At 42.7% G+C, this 18,293-nt stretch overlaps 1 protein-coding gene and 2 pseudogenes across 3 annotated transcripts in view; 2 read left to right on the top strand and 1 right to left on the bottom strand.

Annotated features, from left to right (window-relative positions):
• Positions 1-18,293, bottom strand: part of sgcd (sarcoglycan, delta (dystrophin-associated glycoprotein)) — a gene marked incomplete at both ends in the record, with an annotated part of 474,154 nt that overhangs the window by 27,360 nt on the left and 428,501 nt on the right. The gene's annotated exons all lie outside the window — the stretch shown is intronic.
• Positions 4,136-5,551, top strand: LOC310784103 (FAS-associated factor 1 pseudogene; annotated as a pseudogene). The gene has a single exon. The product of its transcript is annotated as an FAS-associated factor 1 pseudogene (transcript).
• Positions 6,225-7,270, top strand: LOC310782317 (pyruvate dehydrogenase E1 component subunit beta, mitochondrial pseudogene; annotated as a pseudogene). The gene has a single exon. The product of its transcript is annotated as a pyruvate dehydrogenase E1 component subunit beta, mitochondrial pseudogene (transcript).

Below are 18,293 nucleotides of genomic sequence, written 5' to 3' on the forward strand. Positions count from 1 at the left end.
ATTTATATTGACAACTACATTTAGGTCCTTGTGCTTAGTGGGTCTAATGACTAATAGCTCTGTTTTAGCATCATTTAACAGCAGAAAGTTTGAACACATCCAGTTTTTTATATCGGACACGCATGCCTCTAAATTTAGAAGGTGGGAGAGATCATTCGGTTTTACTGGTACATATAGCTGACTATCGTCGGCGTAGCAGTGGAAATTTACACCATATTTTTGAATAATCGCACCAAGGGGAAGCATATAGATGAAAAAGAGAATAGGGCCAAGGACCGATCCCTGGGGTACACCAGACAAAACATGAGAAAAGTCAGACAGAGAGTTGTTGTACCTGACACGTTGAGTTCTATTTGATAGATACGAGTGAAACCAAGAGAGCACTGTCCCCTTAATACCAATGTGCTTCTCGAGGCGGTCTAAAAGTATGCTATGGTCAACAGTGTCAAATGCTGCGCTTAAGTCAAGAAGCAGCAGCAGGGATGTCATGTTGGAGTCAACAGTGATTAGTAGATCATTTACTACTCTGGTCAGGGCCGTTTCGGTAGAATGACGAGATCGAAAACCAGATTGAAATTTCTCGAAAAGGTTGTTATTGGACAGGTAGGCTGTGAGCTGTTCAGCAACAGCTCTTTCGAGTAGTTTTGACATAAAAGGAAGGTTGGAAATAGGTCTGTAGTTGTCCAAAGTTTGTGGGTCGCTGTTGGGTTTTTTAAGTAACGGTTTAACAATGGCAGTTTTGAAAGCTAGTGGGACAGAGCCCGAAGAAAGTGACCTATTCATAATATTAAGAATAGGACCCTTTAAAACAGGAAAAAGTTCCTTAAAAAGCGTAGATGGAATAGGGTCTAACATACAAGTTGTGGGTTTTGAAGCATTTACCAAGCTGGTAAAGGCCTCAGGGGAAACTATTTCAAACTGGGAAAGAGTGCAGGTGGTTCCGGACACGGTGTCTGAAGTGAAAAAAGAGTTTGAGTGTAAGCTGGAAATTTTACTTCTAATTGAACCAATCTTATTTGTAAAGAAAATGAGGAAATCGTCAGCCTTGAAAGAGGAGCTGTTGACAGGGGTATTCTGTGTAAGTTTGGCAACAGTGTCAAATAGAAAACGTGGATTGTTTTTATTTACAGTGATCAATTGGGAGAAATGTGATGTCCTAGCAGCTGAAAGTGCATGTTTATATTTCTTAAAACTTTCGGACCAGGCAGAGCGAGAGCTCGCCTGTTTCGTTATACGCCACCTGCGCTCGAGTTTCCTACACCTCTGTTTGAGTGCACGGATGTCATCGGAAAACCATGGCGTTGATTTTATCCGGGTTTGTTTCCTGGTTATAAGAGGGGCGACAGAGTCAAGTGAGTTCTGTAGAGCACTATTTACATTATCAATGAGCTTATCAAGGTCGGTGGGAAATACAATACAGGAATCAAGCATGCCAGGTAAACACTCAGTCATTGTGGTCTTAGCAATGCTGTCAATACGACGGTAAGTATATGTGTCAGACTCTGAACACTTCATTGGAAAAAAGGAGGAAACATTGAAAAAGACACAGGAGTGATCTGAAACTGGGACCTCTACAACAGATGACACATCAGCACCAATGCCCTTTGTAAAAATTAGGTCCAGTGTATTTCCACAATTGTGAGTAGCATTTTTAACATGTTGGGTAAAATCTAGGCTAGAAACAAGGTCCATAAATTCCATTGCTCGAGAATCTGAGCAGTCATTAACATGTAGGTTAAAATCACCAAGTAGAATCACTCTGTCGTATTTGAGAAGAGCCATTGCTAGTAATTCAGAAAGCTCTGGTAAAAAATTTGGAATGTGCTTTGGGGGTCTATAAATGGTTAATACCAGGATGTGCTGTTGAGCTTTAATAACCATGGACAAATATTCAAAAGTTAAGAAATCGCCAAAAGAGCATTTGGTGCAGGTAAAATCGTTTGAGAAAATGGCCGCTATTCCACCACCTCTCTTTTCCTCCCTAGCAGAGAATAAAAAGCTATAGCCAGGGGGGCACGCCTCTATAAGCGTCGCTGAGGCTGTGGACGAGAGCCAGCATTCAGTAAGAAATAAAAACTGTAGACCAAAATCTGAGATGAGATCATTGATATAAAAACATTTGCTAGAAAGTGATCTAATGTTCAATAATGCAAACTTAAAAACGTCTGAGGAGGAGGTGAGATCAGGCTTACTTTTTCGAATTTGCACAAGATTTTCTAATGTAGAAAAACAAGTGGGTTTAGCACAAGATTGTTTGCAGGGTGGCCTGTTATTTATCATAACTGGAATGGTGGAGAAACCCTCTCCACCATTTATTGTTTCATTGTTACAGGAGTTTTCACTTGAGGAGAAGTCAGCAGGACCCTGGGAGGGATCCTCATAACAGTAGGTGGGAGCAGTTTCTATAGTGGGGTCATGCTGAGATATGTGTCAGTCAGAGTTGAAAGCAATGTGTTGGATGAGATTTTTTGTGAGTGTTTTTACACCCTTAATATTTGGGTGCAGGCCATCTGGTTTAAAAAGTTCTGGTCTGGACCAGAAGTGATCAAAGTGACTGATAAAGCCACACCCAGTCGCAGTGCAGAACGTTTTAACCCATTCATGGAGACCAAAGAGACGGCTAAAACGTTCAGAATTTAGTGAGAGTGTAGGAATGGGGCCGGAAAAGACACAGGTTTTGCCAAGACTTTGGATTGTAATGGCAAGAGATTCAAGCTTTGTGCGGAAAATAACTGATTGATTATTTCTGGTGTCATTTGTACCGACGTGGATAATAAGTGTGTGAACTGAGGGATGGAGATCACATAGGACTGGGGTGAGTTCAGTAATATCATCAATTTTACCACCAGGAAGGCAGTAAGTGATGGCACATGGAAGTTCAACAGATCTAATGATCGAGTCTCCAAGGATCAGGATTTCTGGCTGGCTGTTCTTACAGCCCCCTCTGAAAACGCTGAGTTTAGGATGGAGAAGCGGTTGCAACTGATTCATGTCATTGGTTTCAGCTGGGAGCGGAGATGCACTGCTAGTGACGTCACCGCTAGCCACAGCAGAGTCCAGGGGTGTGACGGACAGGTGGGTCACGGGCTGCGGGCTCACGGGGAAGCACACGGAGTTGGGGTTTGGGGGAGATGGCGGGGACGTAAGTCGAGAGCGTTTTGTCTGTGCTATTGGAGGTGACTCTGGGTGGATACGCCGCTTCCTCTTCGCCTTGGAGTGGACCAGAGACGGGGCAGGCTGTTTCGGGGAAGACAGCAAGCTGGTAGCACTAGCCGCTACCATATTAGCACTAGCAGGTGTCACGGCTAGCTCTGCAAGTGGAGCAAAAGCGTTTGATAACGGGAAAAACTCCTCGTCACCGCTGGGAGAAAACAATGGGAGAGAGACCCGTCTCCCGCTCCTCACCACATCTTACATACTTCATTCTTCATATTACTGTTGACTTTCACTTGTAATTTAATCATTTCTACAGTAATCATGATTACAGGATTGCATACAGTAACAGAGCATAGAAAACAAAGCACCACTGATAAACTTACTAATATACAGTAATAGGGCGGTGGGGGAGCGGTGACCCACAAGAACACAATCAACATCCACCATCGTGATGATGTCATACCCACTGATGATGTCATGCCCCACCATCGCCGAGGCGTGGCCAAAGTGATGGCGTCATCGTCATCATCGTTGAGTGGTGGCCAGTGGTGACTGATGATGCCATACCCACTCTGACCGATGATGTCATACCCAAGTAATGATCATAGAACATTGTGACATCATCAGTGATGTCATAGTAAACATTGTGACATCAGTGATGCTATAGACTGAATTGTGATACCATCAGTGATGTTATAAGAAGTAAGATTGTAATTGCTTCAGTCATCACTGTTGACATCATCACTGATGACATCTTCACTGATGATAACACTCACTGATGATATCACTTATACATAGAATTGGTGATGTCGAGATCTCGGGTTGCCTGAGTTGCACCGGCCATACCTCTGCAGGGAAGGATTTGTGACATCACTGATGATGTCACAATCTCTATTACATCATTAGTGTCTGTCATAAAACACTACTTAGAGAAAGCGACAAGAGCCAGTAGTAGAATTGCTTTTAGCCAGTCATTGCCATGGCCTCCGATAGCAACATGGATAGAGAAATGATTTTGGCTGACTTTCAGGCTTGCACTGGAATTGACAACATTGCAGAGTCAATCACTCTGCTAGAGCTTAATAACTGGGATTTAGTGGCAGCCATCAACACAGTCATACCACAGGAGAATGGGAGCTTGCAAAATAATTTCTCCAACGAGGCGAGCCAGGCCAACCTCTACGGACGTCCTAACCAATCAGAAGCAGCAGGCGGAGATGCGGCCCCTCCTCCCTCTTCATCTTTGTCCTCCTCTCCTCTGTTGTCCTCATCAGCCAATACCCAGGAGCACACAGAAGAGTGTGCAGATGTCCATCTGTTCAGTGACAGCGAGGGGCATGATTTTGAGGATGCATTAGAGTTCGGTGTGGACTCCTTGAGCTGTCGGAACGGACCTATGATGCCAGAGAATAGTGAGAACGAAGGTGATGCCTTACTGTACTTTGCTGCTGAATTTTGTACAAGGTATGGAGAGATCCACCCAATGTTCTTTATTGGGTCTTTGGAGGCAGCATCTCAAGAGGCCTTCTACGGCAAAGCCAGAGACCGAAAACTGCTGGCAATCTACCTCCACAATGATAAAAGTGTCCTCAGCAACATATTCTGCTCCCAGATGATGTGTGCCGACTCCATTGTCTCCTACCTGAACCAGAACTTCATAACATGGGCCTGGGATGTCACTACAGAAGCTAACAAAACCAGACTAGCCAGACTACTCACCATGTGTAGGAGGCACTTTGGCAGCATGTTGGCAAATACTATACGGACATATGAGACAAACCAGTTCCCCCTGATCCTCATAGTCATGGGCAAACGCACATCCAACAACGTTTTACATGTTATTCAAGGTGATACGACAGCGGACGAGCTTATGACTAGGCTAACGGGAGCAATGCAGATCTTCACAGCACAGCAACAAGAGGACATGAAGGATGAGGACGAGAGCGAGGCGAGGGATATGGTGAAGAGAGAACAGGACGAGGCCTACCGTGTGTCTCTAGAAGCTGACCGTAAGAAGAGAGAAGCACGGGAGAGAGAAGAGGCTACGCAGCTTTGCCAGGAGCAGAGGAGGAAGGAGCAGGAGGAAGCGAAGGAGGCCATCCGTGTGTCATTGGAGCAGACCCTACCACCAGAGCCTGCCGAGGACCGAGGAGAGCCTGTCAACAAGCTGCGTATCCGCACACCGGCTGGCCAGCTCCTGGAAAGGCGTTTTCTGGGCAGCTGTAAGCTCCAGATCCTCTTTGACTTCATGGCCTCCAAGGGATACCCCTTTAACGACTTCAAGCTGCTCACCACCTTCCCCCGTAGAAATATCACCGAGTTGGATCCGGGCTCCACTCTACTGGATGCCAAGTTGTTTCCACAGGAGACTCTCTTCCTGGAGGCTAAAGAGTAGGAGCTGCCCCACACCCTCCACATTCAACACACCGAGTCTGCCTTTTTAAAGATCGTGTTTTTTGTTTCTTTGAAGTAAGGAAACGCAAAACAAAAAAACAAACAAAAAAAAACTGCAAAAAGAGACATTACTTGGAGAAGGCCGGACTATGTCATTTCCACCTGTATTTGCCCCTCTCCCCCCCCCCCCCAAAAAAAAAACTCCACCTTTTATCCCAACACCCAACAGTGACCCTTGACCCTTGGCCCTTCCCCACCCCAACTTCCACCCCTGCACCCCTCCGTCGGTGGACCGGACCCCATCCATGCTGCCAAGGATCTGCTGTGCCCCCCCTTCTCTCCCCTTGGTTTTAACATCTGCTCTTTCACAAGCCAATAAATTGCTAAGTTAATTTGTTGTCTTTTTCTGTTTTTTCTTTATCCTTTTTTAGTTTGAGAGATATATATATATATATATATATATTAATATATATAAAACAAAAACAAAAATTGAGACTGATGTCATGAGTGATCTCACTCGGGCAATTGTGATGTCATCAGTGATTTTATGACACTGATGATGTCATAGACTTTGTGACATCATCAGTGATCAGATGAATTGAGATATCATCAGTGATGCCAAAAATCCTTCCCTACTGAGGTTATACATTGGATGATTAGAGGACAGGTAAAAAATGGCGTCGCTGAGGTGTTTTCTGCACTCTGCACAGGAGGCCGTGTCAGTGGTCCTGAGGCAGGCATTTCACAGAACGGTGCCAGCCTGTGTCCAGGTGACAGTGTGTGATGCTCTGAACCAGGCGATGGACGAGGAGCTGGAGCGGACGAGCGCGTGTTCCTGCTGGGAGAGGAGGTGGCCCAGTATGATGGAGCCTACAAGGTGAGCCGGGGTCTGTGGAAGAAGTATGGCAACAAACGCATCATGGACACTCCCATCACAGAGATGGGGTTCGCGGGCATCGCCGTGGGAGCTGCCATGGCCGGTCTGAGGCCCATCTGTGAGTTTATGACCTTTAACTTCTCCATGCAAGCCATCGACCAGGTGATCAACTCAGCAGCTAAGACCTACTACATGTCAGCTGGTCTGCAGTCTGTGCCCATCGTCTTCAGAGGGCCCAACGGAGCCTCCGCCGGCGTTGCTGCCCACACACCCGGTCTGAAGGTGGTGAGTCCCTGGAGTGCGGAAGACGCCAAGGGCCTCCTCAAGGCTGCCATCCGAGACGACAACCCAGTGGTGTTCCTGGAGAATGAGCTGATGTACGGCGTTCCCTTTGAGATGTCAGAGGAGTCCCTCAGCAAAGACTTTACCATCCCCATCGGCAAGGCCAAGGTGGAGAGGCAAGGAACTCACATCACGCTGAAGTCTCACTCGTGGTACGTCAGTCTCTGTCTGGATGCCGCTGCTGTGCTTGCCAAGGAGGGCATCGAGTGTGAGGTGGTGAACCTGCGTACCATTCGTCCTCTGGATATGGACTGTATTGAAGCCAGTGTGATGAAGACGAACCACCTGGTGACGGTGGAGGGAGGCTGGCCGCAGTTTGGCGTGGGAGCCGAGATCTGCGCTAGGATCATGGAGGGTCCGGCCTTTAACTTCCTGGACGCCCCGGCACACAGAGTGACGGGTGTGGACATCCCCATGCCATATGTCAAGATCCTGGAGGACAACAGCCTGCCCCAGATCAAAGACATCATCTACTCTGTCAAGAAGACCCTCAACGTCTGAGAAGACAACATGGCTGCCACACACACACACACACACACACACACACACACACAAACCAACTGTAATCTTTAACTAAAGCATGGAAACACTAAACCTGGGCTGCATTTGAATATTTGTTTTTGCTGAGGAACGTTCCTAACTGAGTGAAATTACTGCAGCATCTCAGTGGCAGCCATGATAAGAACTGTTTGAGTTAAATGGTAAGGAAAGGTGCTTGAATGCTTATTTTCTTATCTCCTTTAGCATAGCCTTACAAATGGAAAGTAGATTGTGGCAGCAAAGCGATGCACCTTTCGGCTGTTAACCCAAATAAACAATCAACATAACTTGTTGCTGCTTGTTGTGCTTGGTAACCATGGTGGTCATGCAGGGAAAAATCTATTTTCTCTGCAACTGAGGAGGAAAGGGATTTCACCATTGGAATCAGCGTGACTCGTACTTGCTGGTCAGCTAGAGTTTCAGTCAGTCAGTGGCATTTTGAGAAATCAGGTGACGTGAAAACGTAGAAGCTCCAATAGGTGCAAACGTCTGTAGCCTAGTTACAGGATGAGGTTATGTTCTTGTCTTGAGACTACATTTTACGGTGAACATTATGGTTATGCCCATTTTTGCTATTCACATTTTATCATTATTAGTAATAATTTTCTTCCCTGTCTGTTTCTTTTTGATGTGGTACAAAATATGCAGTCTTTTTCCAGTCTGCAATATCTAGACAATTTTTTAGGGGTGTGTTGCTACTTAGGGACCTATTGAGATAGCTTTCTATTAGTTTCAAGGTTAATTTGAGCTTACTGATATGTTTATTTTTCCTCCTTTTAACCTTTTAGGTGGAAACCCTGCCTTCTTGCACTATAGGTCCATCCCACCACCCCAGGCCCGGTTCTACGGGGGTGGAAAAGCATGCATTGCACCCTTATTTTAATTGCATGCTCAGTTGATTTTTTTTTTTTTTTTTTTTTAAATAAATGCTACAGCTGCACACTTACTGTTTAAACTTGAATTATAGTTGTTGTTTTTCTTTGTTCTTTGATGTGATTTTATGGCTTTTTGGCACCTATATGTAACCTTTTAAGGTTGAGATAATTGTATTATCATTATATGGTCCAAATATTTCAGTAAAGCACTTGAAACACTTGAAATATTCTTGCTTGGGTGGTATCATTCTAGTTGAAATGATGGTCAAATGCATTATTTTTAGTAAAATAACATGTGGGGCACACAAGGCAAGGCCGAGTGGGGCCGGGCATCTGCACCCCTTCCTATCTAGGATGCACCCCTAGTCATCTTGTTCTGGAACCGGCCCTGCCACCCTCCTCCCATCCTTATAATAAACTTTCTCTGACGGAAGGTGAATATGGGGATCTATGAATAGCTTATTTATCTTTTGATATTAATTAATGTATTTTGAAATTTGTTATTGTTGTTGGCACTGATGATTAGGGTTAGGGTTAGGGTCATATTTTTGTATTTGTAACTTTTAAATATATGTATTACTCTGTTTTTCAATTATGTCTGCTTGTTATCTCCTCTCTTCCTCTCCAGCCTGGGCTGGATTGATTGGTGGGAGGTTACAGTTGTAGTACCTCAACTCTTGACCCTTGTACCTCACGTGGGCAGTGACGATTTTGAGATGTCAATAATAGCATTCAACCGCTAGGGGGCGCAGTAGTGACTGAGAGCAGGTCACGTGGCGGCTGGGTTTACCCAGGCTAGCTCTCCATCAGCTCCTTAAACGATCCAATACTAGAACCAGGAGCTCTATACACACAGCTGACAATGACATTCTTTTTTTACCCATGTCAATCTCAACTGTTAAACACTCACACACCTCATCAATTGCAGCGGTCATGGAGTCAACAACCCTGTATTTAAGATTACTCTCTATATATAATGCCACGCCCCCCCTCTCTTTTGTTTATTCTATTAATATAGTTAAGCTCGTATCCATCAAGTTCAAAGTCAGCTCCTTTTTCTGAGCAGAGCCATGTTTCAGAAATAGCTACCACATTGAATGGTGTTGTGAAATTACCTAGATATTCCTTTATATTTATGAAGTTTGTGTAGAGACTTCTGCTATTGAAATGCACAATGGAAATACTCTGGTCTGGATTGATATTATTCTTGAACTGATCCTCCGTGTAGTAGCTGCAGTTGTTATTCAGTCTCTTAAAGAAGTTGGTTTCCGGGTCCGTATCATTATCAGTCACATTCATGATGAAATAATGAAGATCAGAGACAACTTGCTGAAAAATAAAAATGTAAAATAAATAAAATATGTGATCACACACACAGAGACCTTACCATTTCTATCTCTGTATAGAGTTAAGCTGTTGAAATCTTCAACCACATGGTTCATGTCTGTAATTTTAACATCATTTTCAATGAAGTGATCAGGGAAGGCAATGTTTGTTGACCCTCTGCCTATGATTCTGTTCAATATCCTCCATGTCCCCTTAGTATTATTTTTGTTATCATCAAGTATTTTATTATAATAATCCTTTTTACATTTTCTAATAATATCTATTAATTTATTTTTATATTTTTATATTTAATTTCTGCTTCGATCTTTCTATTATTTATGAATTCTCTATACAGGGTGTTCTTCTTTTTGCAGGCATTCATCAGCCCTTTAGTTATCCAGGGGCTGTCTGTTCTGCTGGATTTCTTCCTAATTTGTTTCATTGGGCAGTTCTTGTCATACAATAAAAGGAATGTTTTTAGAAAAGAATCATAGTCCACTGCTCCATACAGATTTTTCCAGTTTTGAGTTAATAGATCATCCTTAAGAGCATTTAGCGCTTCCTCCGTCTTAACTCTCCTGTAGCCTTTCTTTTCAACTTTTTAACTGTGTGTTCACAGTAAAAGACTACAAAAAACGGCAAGTGATCGCTAATATCATTGAGCAACAAGCCGTTCACCAATTTTCCATCCATATTATTGGTGAAGATGTTATCAATCAATGTGGCTGAGTGTGAAGTTATTCTGCTGGGCTTATTTATAATAGGATAAAGGCTCATGCTATACATTGCATTTACAAAGTCCTCAGTCAATGAATGTTGATTGGGATTTAGTAAATTAATGTTATAATCTCCACAGATATAGGTGTCCTTTTGATCAGTTTTAGAAAACCAGCTCTCCATTAGCCTGGGTAAACCCAGCCCCCAGTGACCTGTAGCCTGTACTACGAAGCTAGTTTAATGCCTTATCCGAGTAAGTTTGAGTTTAAACCTGGTTTAGCCGTACTACAAAGCAAGTTAACTTTCAATCACCATGGCAACTGACGCTGCAAAGCTAACCTGGTCGCGACCAGTAGCCTGTACTACGAAGCTAGTTATAATGCCTTATCCGAGTAAGTTTGAGTTTAAACCTGGTTTAGCCGTACTACAAAGCAAGTTAACTTTCAATCACCATGGCAACTGACGCTGCAAAGCTAACCTGGTCGCGACCAGGTTAGCTTCAGAGGATAAGATCAAAATCCATGAGAGACCCATATAATATCGGCTCTCTGGAGTCACTCACCATTCATAAGATCGCCATATGAAAAATAGATTGCAGTCAACTGAGAACAGAACAAGCAAAACATTCGTGGCTCTGTAGGCTACATAATTAAATTAAGCCACTTACCACTTCATGTCTTAACAGCTCAACGATGCGTGGAGAAATATGATCACTATTAATCACCGCGGCGCATATCATGAACGGACCCTCAAATGGAGTGAGGGTGATATTCTCCTACATGCCAGAAAAGCCATACATATAATATAGATATTAGTTTAAATATGGGATAGCCCCAATACTAAATATGCAGGCTATTCTTGCATCTTTCAGCTGGAACTGTGTCCTGTAGGCTGTATGCCAATATATGAGCAAAAATAGGCTAGTTTTTATCAATGATAACTATGCCCGCATCGTCTCAATTCAGTTCAGCAGTTTTCTCTTTTATAGTAGGCTATTAGGCTTTATACTAGGCTATTTTATATATGAATTATTCGATCAGTGCAACCACACACATGAGTGATAGAGATCATTATTCATTGAGCATGCATTTCTAAATCTATGGTCTAAATAGGCTTACAGATTGTGGAAATGTATAGACTGAGATTACACTTTTACATTTGTTGCTGCTGCCTGTATCAATGCAGCTGTATCAGACAGAAATCGCTGATCAAAGTAAATCAAATGACTGATGTGAATACAAGCTGCTGCTTTAGACAGCCCTTCAGCAGACTATCCAACGCGGATTTTCATTCTGACATTAAATCGCGGATACATTAAATATCCGCAAAAATCTCTGATCACACTGTGTGGCTGCGCTGAATGAGGAAATGGGTGTGGAAATGGGTGTGGGCGTGGATCAACTCAGCTGTTCATAATGTGATTGGCTAGCGCACCTCTTTCGCGTGGACGCGCGCCTGTGCACGAGCGAAAAACGTGCGCGTGCACAGGCAGATCCCAGCTTCAGTTATCGACTAGAAAACCACCGTCTTAGTATCCTTAAACTAGATAGCTTTGATCCTGTTCAGTCAAACCAGATCAAAGGGACTTATCGCGGATCTGTTAAACTAGCTTCGTAGTACAGAGCTCTGCTCTCAGGCTTACCCTGCTTACAGTCACAAAATATTTAATCAAGAAATACATTGAATCTTGAGTTACTCGGATTCTTGCTGTTTTTTGGCAATGTCCTTTTTTCTTCCTGGTAGAGAATTACCAACATTGATCTGATGTGTATTCTGTACATTGATATACATATTATGTATAAAAATTATTGTATGTGTAATGAGGTTATTGTGCATATAATGTATAATATATGGTGTACATGATGTATATTATATTGTAATATACATAATGTAAAGAATTGTTGTGTACATTGGATGTATTCTTGGATGCATTGGTTCAACACAGGTTGATATCAAAGCATTGGGTTTTTGGGGTAATGTTGGATTGTATTATTGGGAATGGGTATTGATAGGGATTTGTAGGTGGACTTATGATGTATGTGTATGGGTAAGTTTGTGTACGTTTGTGTATATACATGCATATATATGTATGTATGTGTATGCATGAGCATGTGGGGAGGAGCGTGAGAGTTGGGATATGCATAGGGATGTATGACTTTGTTTATGAATGATTTGGGGGCAGGACTCGATAAGCCTAGGCTTCTTCCTGCCCCTTTTCAAACAGTTCGCCTTTTTTATGTTTGAGTTTACGTATTTTCCTTTTGATGAAGTCTATTAGACTGTTATGCTTACTGTTTTTTTCACTTTATGTATTGTTTTAACTGTTTGAAATAAATCGTTTCAATCAATCAATCAATCATGACAGTGTGTCTATGCTAACGTTAGATAGCTGTTTGTCTGGATACATAGATAGAAATATAGCTAGCTAGCTATTGGTAGCCTGTGTGTCATATCATTTCAATTCAAAACTACAGTATCAGCCATGTACTGTAATTTCCCCCAGATTTGTGACAAAAAGACATGACTAATGTATGGAGATTTGTCATTTTGATTTCAAACAGTTGTGTTTAAGTTTGCTAAGCTAATTAGCTGTGTGCTAACCACTCAGCCTTTGTTTACGCTAGCTCCATTGAGTCATGAACCATGCTGGTGGAAGTCACGTTCTATATGTCATGTGATCTAATGTTTACACTATGTTTCATGTGTGAGTCTCTGAGAGTGCTCAGCAGGTGAGTACAGAGTGCTTTACAAGAGTGCAAGTGTGTACAGGCAAATGAGTCTAAGGTCGCTTTCACATATAAGCTGTTTGGTCCTCTTTAAACGTGCGTTTGTTTCCTCGGATAGTTCGTTTGGGGGTGGTATGAAAGCGCAAACGAACTCTAGGGCAGAACAAACAAGCGAACTCTGGTCCGCTTGAAAACGTAGGCCTTGGTTAGCTTCCAAGTGAACCCTGGTGCGGTTCGTTTGTTGTGTGAAAGCAAAATATCGCAGGTGGTGTTGCTCCATGGTTTGTGTTTTGCGGATTCACTTGTGTTCAGTCAGCCCCTCAGCCAGGCAAGAAGCCTCCTGAAGAGGAGAGATTTCCCTTCTCTTCTTCTTGGAATCCCCCTGCATTCAGTCTCAATCTCCTTCCATCTTGCCACATACTCATTATCACACCAAAGAGCTATATCTCATGGGCAGAGTGGTAATAGTCCTTAAGGTTAGGGAGAAACATGCCGCCTCCATCTTTCTTAGGTCGCTTTCACATATAAAAGCTGTTCAGTCCGCTTTAACCACACCAGAGTTCGTTTCCTCGGATAGTGCGCTTCGTTTGGGGTGGTGTGAAAGCGCAAACGGACTCTGGGGCGGAACAAACAAACAAACTCTGGTCCGCTTGAAAACGTGGGTCTCGGTTCGCTTCCAAGTGAACCCTGGCGCGGTTTGTTTGTTGTGTGAAAGCAAACCGGACTAAACACAAGAGCGCCAGTGCATCTGATGCACTCATGCAGTGCATCATGAGTAGAAGACGGTAGAAGGAGAAGAAGCAAAACAAACACTGCGGTGCGCACACGTGTACAGTACCTGCGCGCCGCCACGTCGTGACGTACGTCGTCATAACAACAACACATCATTTTTCAACAGCTGGCTTGCCTATCTCCTTCGGTACATAGGCTACTCGTCTCATCTGCAGAATGAAATGTTCAACAGCTTGCTGCCTCATCTGCTGCTCATATTGGGCACATTCTTGTCAAATATTTATTTGATAGTAACACCAAAGTAAAACCAGAAATTCCAATATCGCAGGTGGTGTTGCTCCATGGTTTGTGTTTTGCGGATTCACTTGTGTTGTTCAGTCAGCCCTCAGCCAGGCAAGAAGCCTGCTGAAGAGAGGAGAGATTTCCCTTCTCTATTCTGTCCAATAGACGAGTGACTGTTTCGACCATGTGACATTGTTCAGAAAGTTTGGTGCGCTTGACAAATTGCTGTGTGAAAGCGAACCAGACCAAATGAAAATCGCAACAATGTTGCAACTTCACCCCCCCGAATCGTACCGAGTCCACCAGCTTATATGTGAAAGCGACCTTAATGGTCAACGTACTGTATCTAACCCTTGGGTTATTTCCATTACAAACAAAACATAAGGTCTGCTTGTCCCATTCCTGAAATTGGGAATTTGGGACTTTAACAGGTAATGACATAAATAAATAGAGCAGTCTAGGAACAAATGTTTTAATAGTTTAGATTCTCGAAATAAAATTTAGTAAGGATGATGACCAATTACTGAGATCTTCTTTAATCTTCTTGCTTACAATATCTTTTTTTTAATACAAGTCACGAGGACAATGTGTCAGCCAGACCCGTATGTATCTGATTGCTTTTCGTGAACAGTCAATGGGGAGTCTTAGTTTGATTTCGGTTGTTGGAATGTAATTAAATGTTAATAATTGTGTTTTTTGAATATTAAGTTTATACGCTGAGTATGTACCATATGTATCAAGTAGATCTAAGAGGCCAGAGAGACAAACTTTTATGTTCTCTACTATTGACCACAATTCCTTGTATGTTACAGTCTTCCCTTATAGCTTGTGCTAACAGTTCAATATAAAGAGCAAAGAGGGCCGGAGAAAGAGCCTTGAGGAGTAGACCTTTCCAGTTCTATGCAGTCAGTAAGACGCCCATTTACCCTGATTCTTGCTGTGGGGGAAGAGTATAAAGACTTAATACTATTAATTGATCTTTCATCAAAGCCAAATCGATCTAATACCAAAAATAAAAATTCCCAGCTAACACAGTCAAAAGCTTTTTCAGCATCAAGACTGGATAAAATAGCGCTTGTTTTACTTTTTCTAATGTCTTGTATAATATGAAGAGAGCGTCTTATGTTATCCTGTGTATGGTGTCCCCGTACAAAACCGGTCTGGTCCTTGTCATGCAGGAATGAAGGAGTCCAACCTCTTAGACAAAATAGCCGCATACAGCTCATAGTCCTGATTTAAAATCGAGATCGGCCTATATGAACTACATAATATCTTATTCTTGCCGGCCTTTGGGACAACAGAAATTATCGCTTCATTCCAAGAAGGTGGAATCAACATCTCTTCAAGTGTCCAGTTAAAGGAGCTTAAGCATGCTGGAGTTAGCTCTTCTTTGAATATATTGTACCATTCAGCTGGTAGTCCATCGCTTCCTGGTGTTTTTTAGTTTGCCCAATGTATTCTCCAGCTCCTTCTTAGTGATCTGTTTACTTATGCGGTCATTCTGATCCTCACCAATCGAGGGGGTGTCCAGGGAGTCCAAAAAGGTTCTAGGGTCCTGTACTTTATTTATTGACTGTGAGTTTTTTTCTTTATTCACCTTGCTAACAACTTTGTTTTGGGACCTACTTCATAATACGATTGTTTTAGACATTTATATTTTTTTCTCCAATTGAAATTTGATTTCTAACTTCTGTAATTGTATTCATCGTTTGGGGGTTCTGATTCTCGCTATGTTCCTTTTCCAATTCTTTTAATTTATTTTCAAGCCGTTTAAGATTACCTTCCTTTGCCTTCTTGATTAGTACCTATGTTATTTACATGCACAGATACACAACATCCATTCTTAACCCACTTGATGGTTTGGGGTTGATAAACAAATATTCTGTTTGAATGAGTTATTCATGGAAACAGGGATTCTCTTGCAGGGTATCAACAATTCCTGACAGCTTAACCTGAATAACACCTTAAATAGACTATGCATAGCCGGATTACTCAGTGCATGTAAACGCATGTAAAGAATTTAGGCTTTTAGATTTGTTAGTGAGCGGACCAGCCAGCAGGCTTATTTAACAAAACAACCAATGTTAACGTTAGCATGCAATTACGGGCCACTACAAACATTGTTCGCATAAACTCTTGCGCTATAGTGCGCAAATCAGACAGTGAGGCTGACATCTAAACACAAAATTGATTACAGATGTTACTCATTTAGTGCATCCTCACAGTTTATTTTTGTTAAGAGCAAAGCAATAGAGAAAAAGGAGCTTCTTGGATATTTGGAGATATTTTGAAGATTTAAAAACGAAGTAAAGTACATGTGTACTGAAGCAGTTAACAATGTACATCTTCAAAATATATAAAACGCAACACGTTTCAACCTCACTGGTCTTTGTCCGGCTGTATAGACAAGTTTCCTGGGCACTTCCGGTTTGCTTCCGGACTTGGCCGCGATCGTGTCTGTCTCTTCCGGTGTTTGTGAATACAGAGAAGCATAATGTACTACCGTAGTAGCCATAGCGACCGCCGAAAAAATGCAAACTTGGGATCATTCTGCGAGTCTCCTAACGAAAGAGTGTCTATCCCACACCCGTTGACAGTGGACACATGGGAAGATAATATGTGTAAATGGCCGATTTATTCATTAAGCATTACTTTTCAGACAGGTAAATACTGGAACGTCGGGGAGGCTGATCCAAGCCCACAACATTAGCTCAACACTGCAGTGCTAGCCTCTGCAGTGCTAGCTAGCTAACTAGCGTTACACCAGGCAATGCTACAAAGTAAACACACACAACCAACACACAAAACCAACACAACGTAGCCAAATAATAATAACATGGATGATCAGCTATATCGTTGCTAACATGATAACTACCCAGCGAGCTAGCTTACCTCGCTCCAGTCTGCGTCTCTTTTTCTGAGGAGGCCGCACGTATCCTAGCCACAGTTCAGGGAAAGGATTCTCTTTGGTTGGCTTTTTGTCCACAAAGTGGTGAGAACAAACATTAACGTATTTCGGCGGCTTCTTCAGATTTAAAGCCTTCAGCTACATCCGTGAATCCGAATCCTCAGCTGGTTTTCGGTAGAAGGAATACAGTCGAGTGCAGGGACAAAGCCGTTTGGGAGCGGGCTGATGCTCAAAACACTGTTGATCCAACCACTCGTTCAGGCGTTTCTGTGTATTGTGACATCCACGCACTGCACAATGTGTTCCAGAATAACCCATTGTTAACACATTCACTGCCAGCTGTTTTTTTTTACTGTAGGTAGCTTCTGCCAGAGGGTTTTTTTGAGGATTCTGGCTCATCTTTCAAGACCTGAGGATTCTTTTCTGCTAAGATTTTGTGAACACAAAATATCTAAAAAGAACTAATAGAATGTGTGCTTTCTCTGTCTAAAAGAGTTAGTTTGTAGAGTTAGTAGTTATGTAGGCATTAGCACTTGAATACAGCATGGTTTCAGCGTCTGAAAATTTAAGCTGAGATAAATAGCTTTTTGTGAAATTCGATAGAACAGTCACTTTAACCATTCATTTTTGGCATCAGTAAGACGTCAGACATCTAAACAATAGTTTTGAACAGTAATTTCCTCCATAACAGCAGGAAACACCCCTCTGCTTCAAACTCCTCCCTCCGTGTGTGTTCTTCTTGGCTGCAGCGGGCGTGTCACAAGCTCGTTTCTGTTGCTGCTGTAACCTCGCGTCACCAGGCTCACTGCTTTGCTGCTGCTCCTGTCTGCTGGTGGCCGCTGGGCAAGTCTGGATGGGCTCGCTCGTTTCTTGGAGTTTCGGTTGAGAGCTTTGATGAAGCTTTTGCGATTCTGGTCTTATTTATGCTGCGTGTTTCAAAGTGTGTTCCACCCGTAATCTATTATGCAAATTTGCAATCCCTCACCGCCAGCAATCAGCACGAAAGCGAAAGCGTTTTCGCCAATCCATTCTACAGTATGAGAATGGTTTCATTGCGCGTTCCCCTGCAGTTTTGGCTCTGCTTTTTCTAGTCTGGGAGAGCACTGTCGCCACTTAGTGGGTCGGTGGAATGGGTTGTACACGTTCGGTGGCTCCCATATTTATATAAGAGATGTAAAAGGGTTAGATGCACATCCCACGGTCAAAAAAAATAAATATTTTTTTTGACGTATTAACACGTCATTGGCAGTCAACTGTTGGATTTTTTTTGACGTATTAACACGTCATTGGCAGTGCACGTGTTAATAACGTCTGCTAACATTAGTGTAGCCAGAGATGGGCAGTATTTGAAATACTTGTATTTGAAATACGTATTTCAACTACTTTTTTGTATTTTGTAATTTGTATTTGGCTGGGCA

The sequence above is a fragment of the Poromitra crassiceps genome, assembly GCF_964638095.1.
Source record: "Poromitra crassiceps genome assembly, chromosome: 1".
NCBI lineage: Eukaryota > Metazoa > Chordata > Actinopteri > Beryciformes > Melamphaidae > Poromitra > Poromitra crassiceps.